This window comes from Notolepis coatsorum (genome assembly GCF_963971535.1).
Source record: "Notolepis coatsorum genome assembly, chromosome: 2".
In the NCBI taxonomy this organism is placed as follows: Eukaryota; Metazoa; Chordata; class Actinopteri; order Aulopiformes; family Paralepididae; genus Notolepis; species Notolepis coatsorum.
The window spans coordinates 134,024,897-134,035,292 of NC_140166.1; the positions used below are offsets into that span (position 1 = coordinate 134,024,897).

Below are 10,396 nucleotides of genomic sequence, written 5' to 3' on the forward strand. Positions count from 1 at the left end.
ATATTAGCTATAGCAATGTTAGCTGTAGCAATGTTAGCAGTAGCAATGTTAGCGGTAGAGACGTTAGTGGTAGCAATGTTAGTGGTAGCAATGTTAGGTGTAGCAATGTTAGCGGTAGCAACATTAGCAGTAGCAATGTTAGCAGTGCAATATTAGCCGTAGCAATGTTAGCTGTAGCAATGTTAGCGGTAGCAATGTTAGCTGTAGCAATGTTAGCGGTAGCAACGTTAGCGGTAGCAATGTTAGCTGTAGCAATGTTAGCGGTAGCAACGTTAGCGGTAGCAACGTTAGCTGTTTTCTCCTGTGTTGCACAGTGCTAACATAGCATGGAGTAGGGGTTGGCATGAGTAATCGATTACTCATGGCTATGAGAAAACTCGATCTTTCAGCCAACAACAGCCAGCTAGCCAGCTACTGCACTACAAACTGCCAGCCAGCTAGCTGGCTAAGTGGCTACCCGAATCCACAACATTTTTCACATCCATCTTCTTTATTGTTCATTTGCGCACGTGACCGGTACAAACTGGAATCTGATATTGGGCCACATTTGAAAAATAATGTGAACAGCCAAACAAAAAGAATAAATCAGAATTGAGCAATAAGGCCTGCAGTGTGAATGCAGCCCTGCACGCACACGCACAGGGACCGAAACTAAAGCCCGCCGCCCGCCAGGGGCGGTCTGTTTTTACCTTTGGCGCATGACACTTAGAGGGCTGCCCGCCGTGTGGCGTGTAGACGTGTAGTTCATAAGCAGGCCCCTAAAAATATTTGTATGCGAACGGTAAAAATCAATTACGCGCACGCTGTGCGAATACAGATTATAGCCTCTCTCGTCTTTTTTTTCCTCCGCTGCGAGATCGTTAAAAAACTACAAGTCCCACATTGCACTCAAGCCAACGGTCCAATCACAGTAGAGTGAAGTGACTGGTTTCATGGGAAATAAAGCAAATGACCAATCGGAAGCTCTCATTTTTCTTGTTTACTTCCTGAAACTCCGCGATCAGGGCTCTCGTTTTCCGAGACACCAACTTATTATAGTCTCTCTTACCAATAGCAATAGATTTTAGAACACCTAGATTTATCGATAGCAATAGTAATATAACGTTAATGCAACAAAACGAATGCCTTGCTTTGTTAATCATAACGTTGATGCAGTAGCGTATGTCGGTGTGTTGGCTGTAACGGACATGACAATAACATAACGTGTACACATTAAAATTGCGATAATCTATTCTAACATTTTCAAATCGATGCAGTTGAATTTCCCCCTTAGGATCGATGCATTGTTACACCCCTACACCAAAGTCACTGGCCCACTGTGTATCTGTGTGTATAATAACTTGGCTAGCGTTATCAACAGCAGAGGTGGGCAATGGGTCCAGCTGCAGCACCGGAGTGCAAGCGATGTGATGTAATTGGCAGACTCGACTGTCTACCTGACACTCAAACGAGGTGTGATTGATTGATTGATTGAAAACTTTATTAACAGATTGCAGAATGGGTATGAAAACTTTATTAACAGATTGCAGAATGGGTACAATACAGTACAGCTCAATACACACAATTGTTAAGGGGATGCAGACCAGAGAAAGACTTTCGTCTTGTTTACATCAGGGTCCCCCATTTCAATTAATCAATTAATTAAAGTGTACAGTAGGAAAGTGTACAGTATTTCAATAGGCAACCCTGAAAGGATTATTTTTCTAGAAGAGCAACACAGCCAAAACAGACAGTGGAGCTGTTTGCAGATAGCAAGCATTTTGACTTATTGCGTGGTGGCGATGTCTCGCAGATAATACAACTACAAGTATGATTATATAATATATATTTTATTTAAAAAAAAATTGTATATATAAAATATATATTGGCAGGTAAGAAATATGCTTGGCGGGTAGACTCTTCCCATCTACCCGCCACTGGCCGGTGAGTCAAAAAGTAAATTTCGCTCCCTGCACATGCACACGCACACGCACACACACACACACACACGCACACATTGATTGCACCTGAAGGACCTCGCGGGGCGACTCCAGCACTGTGTGAAGCCAAGCCTTTTAACCCTTTCACTACCACACTACCAAAGGGTTAACCATTTCACTGTCACACGACAAAGGGTTAACCCTTTCACTGCCACGATACAGGTTAACCCTTTCACTGCCACACGGCAAAGGGTTAACCCTTTCACTACCACACTACTTAAACGGTAGTGAAAGGTTAACCTTCTGTAGTGTGGTAGTGAAAGGGTTAATCCCTCTGCCGTCGGTGAGAACGGGTTCAACAGGTAACATTAACACGTCCACTAAACTCTTTTACAGCCCGGCAATTATCCCCAACAAGCCCCACGTCTCTGCCAAGTTATAACGATAAAAAAGCAAAACTAAAAAGATCAAAGCGAGAGCGACTGGTGTAGTTTTTCCCTCCACGTCCGCGCGGAGAGAGGAGCCCATATATGGCGGCGATCGCCAATGGGCCTCGACTGGACGCGCTTGATTTTCCTCACCGCAAGAGCAAATGCTTTACGATGATGTCAAGCGATCGCTGGCGTTGTTTTTTTGTTGCAGAAAGAGTGGTTTCCCTGCTGAGCAAGCAGCCCGCTGACTCGAGCACTCTGTTGATCCAGACCGAGCCCGCGCTTTGGGCTTTGTGCTGATCCAATAAGAAATAATTGCATATTGGCCTCCCTCTCTCCACTCAAGACTCTCAAGCGTACCGTGTTTCTCTGTGTTTCTCTGCATAGGCCTGGGTTTAGGGAGGGGGGGGGGGGGTAGCGGGGGGGGGGTAGCATGATATGTCCCCCTCGGTATTGAGAAGAGGTCAATTTGTCCCGCTCAAAATATATGAATATGAAAGGCAACCCCCTCCCCAGAAGAGGTAAAAAAATTATTTAAAAAAACTTTATATATCCTTCTTACCTGGCTGTACTATAGAATAGAATACATATTTGAAAGCAATACAGAACGCCTGAGAGCCTTACTGGATTATACTCCATTCTATTTGTGTGAGCGGGTACCTGAATGTTGCCTTTTCCTTTGCATAAATAAAAGACACTTCCACCATGAATTGATGCAGAAAAGGCACAGATCGGTGCATAAAGGTAAACCAGGATGCAGGAAATGAAGCTTTTGACGCTCAAGATTTCCTGGGGGAGGAGACCCAGACCCCCCCCCCCCCCCCCCCCCCCGCTAACCATCGGTAGTGTGATAGTGAAAGGGTTAACCTGCTGTTGTGTGGCAGTGAAAGGGTTAACCTTCTGTGTATTATCGCAGTGAAAAGGTTAACCATTTGGTAGTGCGGCAGTGGAAGGGTTAAAGTGCCCCCCCCCCCACAATGTTGAAACCAAACCCACGCCCCTTGCTCCTAGCGTACGGCTTTGGTCCCGCGCGGCCCGGGAGGCGCTGCTCTGGAGGGGAGGGTGGAGGAGGGCGGCCTTACAGCAGGGCGCTGGGCCTGAACTGATGTCATAAGAAGATTACTTCCTCGGCGGAACCTCAGCTTTGTACTTTAACAGCTACGCAGTCACTCCTCCGGCCCCTGGGCAAGGAGGAGTACAATGTAGATTCAGCTCTCTCTCTCTCTCTCTCATGGGGGGGGGGGGGGGGGGACCTTCCAGAACATTTCGTAAGCATCACGTCACATCCTAATTGGCTTCGTAGCGGCTAAGAGCATGACGACTTCACCGCGCGTCGAGATTGTTTTACATTCCTCCTTTGATTTCCCTGGTTTCTCAAAGCACTTCTTTGTTATTCGGGTTTTATTAGGAATGGGCAAAACTCACAAAATTGCTGTTCAATAGTCACTGGGAACTATTCGAAAACTAAACTAAAATCGAACATGAGATGATCAAACAAGCGAGCTAGCTGGCCGCTGTCATTGCTAACAGCTAGGTATTTGTGAGTCGCAGCAGGCTAACGTTATTTCCAGGAACAAAAGCATTAATTCCGAAAGTTACATCGTTGATGCTTGAAATGTCTGAGCTTCCACGTTAACGTATGGTTTTGTTTTTACTTGATAGCGAACATGAGATGATCCAACAAGCGAGCTAGCACGCTGCGGTCAATGCTAACAGCTAACACGGACCAGGCTGGAGTATTTCCAGGAACAAAAGCATTAATTCTGAAAGTTACATCACTGATGCGTGAAATGTGTGAACTTAGTGAAACAACGTGGCAAATGTACAAAACGTCGCTACCATGTAACATCTCCAGTCTCTTTCTTCATCTCTCTTTTCTGTTCTCCCAGCTGTTAACAGACTGTTGTGCTACCTGGCTAGCTGGCGAGCTGCACCCAGCATGCCGTTCAGCGGTGTAACAGTTAGTAGGGTCTCCTCTCAATACACTACACATTGTAGGTGCCGGTAAAAACAAGGGAAAATATATTTCTTGAGAAAGAAAAAACGTGTATTCGATTTTATTTAATAATTAACGACTATTAGGCAGTTAGGTGGCCGAGCGGAGATTGCGTTCGTCACCAGCCCCGGAGCTGTGAGCTCGATTCGCCTGTTCGAATCCAGCTCACAGCTCCGGGGTTGTCACCAGCTTGGCTGGCCGTCTGCACTGATACAATTGGCTGTATCAGAGGGTGGGAGAAGCTGGCGGGGTGGGTCCGGGTCGTTGTAAACAGCGACTCCTACAGTTCGGTCGGGGCGCCTGCTAAGCGCGGATTGGACGTGAGGGGGATAGTGTGGTCCTCCCACACGCTACGCCCTCTCAATGAGAATCCGCGCTGCCAGGTGAAAAGAAGCGGTGATTGGCTGGACGTGTGTCGGAGGAAGCACGTGGTAGTCTCCACTCTCCCAGATGATCTGACTGTGGGGGGTAAGTGCGCAGCGACCAGGAAGGGACTGGGAATTGGCATACGACTAACATTGGGATGGGAGAAAATCGGAGGAAAATGGAGGGGGAAAAAAAGACCCAAAAAAATAATAATAATAATAATTAACGACTATTAGAATATTCTAAAATCCCTTTAGAAAAAACCCATCCCTAGGTTTTACGGTAGTAATAAACAGAAATAGAAAGAAAAAATTAAAGGAGGAATGAAGAGAACATACTACTAAACAATCTATGTGTAATATGTGCACCATCTGAGCTCCTGAACATCACCCAGTTCAATGTCACTCAGGTCTGAGACAAAGGGATCTGAGGTGGTTTGAGTTTTGCAGAGATGTACATCAGCATAGCTGAGCTACAGACACACAGCAGGAGAGAGTCAGACAGACAGGCAGGAGAGAGTCAGACACACAGCAGGAGAGAATCAGACAGACAGGCAGGAGAGAGTCAGACAGACAGCAGGAGAGAGTCAGACAGACAGGCAGGAGAGAGTCAGACAGTCAGGAGAGAGTCAGACAGACAGGAGAGAGTCAGACAGACAGGCAGACAGACAGCAGGAGAGAATCAGACAGACCGGCAGGAGAGAGTCAGACAGACAGCAGGAGAGAGTCAGACAGACAGCAGGAGAGAGTCAGACAGACAGCAGGAGAGAGTCAGACAGACAGCAGGAGAGAGTCAGACAGACAGCAGGAGAGAGTCAGACAGACAGGCAGGAGAGAATCAGACAGACAGGCAGGAGAGAGTCAGACAGACAGCAGGAGAGAGTCAGACAGTCAGGAGAGAGTCAGACAGTCAGGAGAGAGTCAGACAGACAGGCAGGAGAGAGTCAGACAGACAGCAGGAGAGAGTCAGACAGTCAGGAGAGAGTCAGACAGTCAGGAGAGAGTCAGACAGACAGGCAGACAGACAGCAGGAGAGAATCAGACAGACCGGCAGGAGAGAGTCAGACAGACAGCAGGAGAGAGTCAGACAGACAGCAGGAGAGAGTCAGACAGACAGCAGGAGAGAGTCAGACAGACAGCAGGAGAGAGTCAGACAGACAGCAGGAGAGTCAGACAGACAGACAGCAGGAGAGAGTCAGACAGACAGGAGAGAGTCAGACAGACAGGAGAGAGTCAGACAGACAGGCAGGAGAGAGCCAGACAGACAGGAGGAGAGAGTCAGACAGACAGCAGGAGAGAGTCAGACAGACAGCAGGAGAGAGTCAGACAGACAGCAGGAGAGAGTCAGACAGACAGGCAGGAGAGAGTCAGACAGACAGCAGGAGAGAGTCAGACAGACAGCAGGAGAGAGTCAGACAGACAGGAGAGAGTCAGACAGACAGGAGAGAGTCAGACAGACAGGCAGGAGAGAGCCAGACAGACAGCAGGAGAGAGTCAGACAGACAGGCAGACAGACAACAGGAGAGAGTCAGACAGACAGACAGGAGAGAGTCAGACAGACAGCAGGAGAGTCAGCAGGAGAGAGTCAGCGGGAGAGAGACAGACAGACAGACAGCAGGAGAGAGTCAGACAGACAGGCAGACAGACAGGAGAGAGTCAGCGGGAGAGAGACAGACAGACAGACAGCAGGAGAGAGTCAGACAGACAGCAGGAGAGAGTCAGACAGACAGGCAGACAGACAAGCGGAGAGTCAGCGGGAGAGAGACAGACAGACGGTCGGTCAGACAAGCGGAGAGTCAGGGGGAGAGAGTCAGCGGGAGAGAGTCAGACAGACGGTCGGTCAGACAGACAGACAGACAGAAAGAGATTACACTGAACAGGTGTGTGAGGTCTGTCTGAACATTCAAAATGCCACTCAACTATACAACAAATGGTGTAGTTAAAGCTGTCGGTGACTAATTATGTTTAACTGAACCATATAAATGGCAAAATAAACGGCTGCATTTATATAGCAGCTTTTATCCAAATGTCTTGCTCGAGGACACTTCAACGCGCTGCCCGTGGAGGAGCGGGAATCGAACCCGGGAACCTCCCGGGGATTACCAGACGACTGCTCTATACCTCCCGAGTCCCGAGCCACTGTCGCCCCATATGCATGAATATATATACAACACCACCACGTGAAGCTCCCCAAGCTTGGTCAGTAAATGACCAAGTATGGTCTTGTCAATATTCCAATGTACAGTTTTGCTTGTATAGTTGTACAGTGTCCCCCACCCACCCCTCCTACCCAACCTCCTCCAATGTACAGTTTCTACGTCAAATGTATATACTCTCTTTTCTGGACTCTTTTCGTATCACAAACAGTACTGTATTTGCAAATCTGGTATGTCATAAATGTATAGATGTAGCAGTACTGTCTATCTGTATGTCATGTATGTCATATATGTTATGATGAATTGAAAATGGGGGACCCTGATGTAAACAAGACGAAAGTCTTTCTCTGGTCTGCATCCCCTTAACAATTGTATGTATTGAGCTGTACTGTACTGTACCCATTCTGCAATCTGTTAATAAAGTTTTCAATCAATCAATCAATCAATCAGCTAGAAGCCTTGTTTCTGCTATACAATACAACAGTGTGGTGTTCTGGAAGCCGGTGATGACTGATCACATCGAGGTCACTCTCTTGTCTTGTCTTGACTTAAAGAAAGGGGGGGGGGGGGAATCAATCCAAAATCAATGGCTTACTGAACAGCAAAATTAGCTGACCAACCAACCAGCCAACCGACTTCATGGAATCTGGTAGAGCAACTCAAGTGAGCTCATCCTCACGACGGCAACTACAAAGCGGAGGGTCTGACCAAATATACTCTCTTTTTTAGACTCTTTTTGTATCACAAACAGTACTGTATTTGTAGATCTGGTATGTCATAAATGTCTAGATGTAGCAGTACTAGATCTGTATGTCGTGTATGTCATATATGTTATGATGAATTGAAAATGGGGGACCCTGATGTAAACAAGACGAAAGTCTTTCTCATCCCCTTAACAATTGTGTGTATTGAGCCGTACTGTATTGTACCCATTCTGCAATCTGTTAATACAACTTTCAATCAATCAATCAAAACCATTGTCAAAGAGACAGACCCATTTAACTCACCGTCTAATATTATGAAAGAGGGAGCATTCATGGTTTATATCAACGACGAGCGGATGTCACAAATGAAAGCGTTATGAAATAGAAATAACGTTTTTTTTTCCCTCTGCTGTAAAACAAAACAAAAATAACATTATGCGTTTTGCATCATGGCATGCGAGTGAGTCAGGAGCCGTTTGACCCAAAATGACTTTCCCTCGTCGTGTCTGTGGCAGAAATAAGCCCCATGTCTGATCTCGACTGTGACCCGACGACGACCTTTCACCACCGTGTCCCGCGTTACTGCAGCGAGTATAACGGTGAATATGAAACAGGATCCGTGGGCACCCGGCCACTTAAACCCTCCAGGTGTGTACGACTGCAACGCATTCGAATTTTACTAGACTATACTAGTGACGTGCCAAGATAGAGCTGGAAATACGTACACCCGATAGGTTAAATAAATCTGTGGGTTATTCCACACGTGTGTTGTTGTTGTTGTTGTACCCTAAATAGTGTAGATAAACCTAAGCTGATCGACTTACCTGTGTACATCGACCGAAATAGAACGCTGTGCATGTGAGAACAGATGCCACAACAGCACCAACCAACACCACAAAAACCATGATGTAATCTCCTGAAAAAATCTGACAAGTGTAGTGGGTCTGTGTGAATGAATGAAAACTTTATTTAACAGATTTCATGAATGCTCCCTCTTTCATAATATTAGACAGTGAGTTAAATGGGTCTGTCTCTTTGACAATGGTTGATTGATTGATTGAAAGTTTTATTAACAGATTGCAGAATGGGTACAATACAGTACGGCTCAATACACACAATTGTTAAGGGGATGCAGACCAGAGAAAGACTTTCGTCTTGTTTACATCAGGGTCCCCCATTTTCAATTCATAGTGACATTTATGACATACACAACATACATGACATTTATGGCATAGGGACATACATGACATACAGGTATATAGTACTGTTACATTTGTGACATATACGATATGCAAATATACAGTAGACTAGTTACCCTTAGATCCTGTGTACACAAGGGCTACGCAAGACGCACTACACTTGTCAGATTTTTGAGGAGATTACATCATGGTTTTTGTGTTCAGTTTATACACTGAACACTGTCTGACCTAGATCACATGTGATGGAGCGAGAACACATACGTCTGGCTGCATCCAAGAGGTAAACACACAGTCAGCTGTGTTCCGTTGGACGAGTATCGGTGTGGAAAATGTGGGATAAACGCAAAAAAAACGATAAGGTGACCGAAGCCTGCATTGGTGCAAATAAAAACAAGTATTATATATATATATATATATATATATATATATATATATATATATATATATATATATATATATATATATATATATATATATATATATATATATATATATATATAAATAAAATCAACAAACAGGCTACAGTGACAAACAATGACACCGCAACAGCTGGGTGAGAAGAACACAAAGATAGCCTATCTGGTATAATACATAATATAATAAATAATATATTATAAATAACAAACGCGTAGATTATGTTTTGACTCGATTATAATAACACGTAAGTAACATCGCACCTCTGCACGTAGCCTGCGTTTACATTCGCTGTCAGAAGGTATTTTTTAACGACTGACAGCTCAACTTCACACAGAAAACTTCGGAACATAATCCTCCTCCTCTCAAAGTGTGATAATAGAATAGAAGTACTTTATTAATCCCGAGGGGAATTAAACAGTAAACAGTTAGGTAGTCAACAATCAAAAAATAATAAGAATACAAATACAAAGTCAAAGATATGCATTCTAACTAAAATATGTATATACATTTTCGAATCACCCCTGTTAATAATGACAACGCGAGACAACCGTCACAACAACGCAACACGTAACACCAAGTTATTACAACATAATATTGACGGTTAATTTAGCGTCATATTTACCGTATTTTACCAGCTCTGCGAAGGCGTCGGGCTGCAGCCTGTTTATCCCGTGCAGGCGAGTCGGCGAGAAGTCCGCATTTCCTGTGTTGTGTTGTCTTGTCTCGCGCGGAGCAGAATATCTCTTGGTGTTGTCTCGCGCGGAGCAGAATGTCTCTTGGTGTTGTCTCGCGCCCAGCAGAACTCTGTGTTGTCTCGCGCCCAGCAGAATGTCTTGGTGTTGTCTCGCGCGGAGCAGAACTGTGTTGTGTTGTCTCGTCTCGCGCCCAGCAGAACTCATGTGTTGTGTAACCTGTGTTGTCTGATTGTCTCGCGCCCAGCAGAACTCATGTGTTGTGTTGTCTCGCGCGGAGCAGAACTCATGTGTTGTGTTTGTTGACAGAGTCACTTATGGTATGGGGCGACAATAAGTTGGTCATGACGACAAGGTCTTCTCACTTAGCCATTAAACGGCGTGGTTTATTATCACATTGCACCCAACAGTACATGAGAGTCACCCACCACCTCCTAATAGACAGTCTCCTCCCCACCGCATGTACATATTCCCTCCCCGCCGTATGGATATTTCTCTCCCGTCCCACCCACCTCCT

At 45.4% G+C, this 10,396-nt stretch overlaps 1 protein-coding gene across 1 annotated transcript in view; it reads right to left on the reverse strand.

The window, feature by feature from the left end:
- hivep3b (HIVEP zinc finger 3b) overlaps positions 1-9,906 on the reverse strand; it is an 82,951-nt gene extending 73,045 nt beyond the window's left edge. Inside the window, exon 1 of the mRNA XM_084308310.1 lies at positions 9,810-9,906. The gene's annotated coding sequence lies outside the window, so the exon portion shown is untranslated. The remainder of the gene's footprint in view (positions 1-9,809) is intronic.
- Positions 9,907-10,396: the final 490 nt, after the last annotated feature.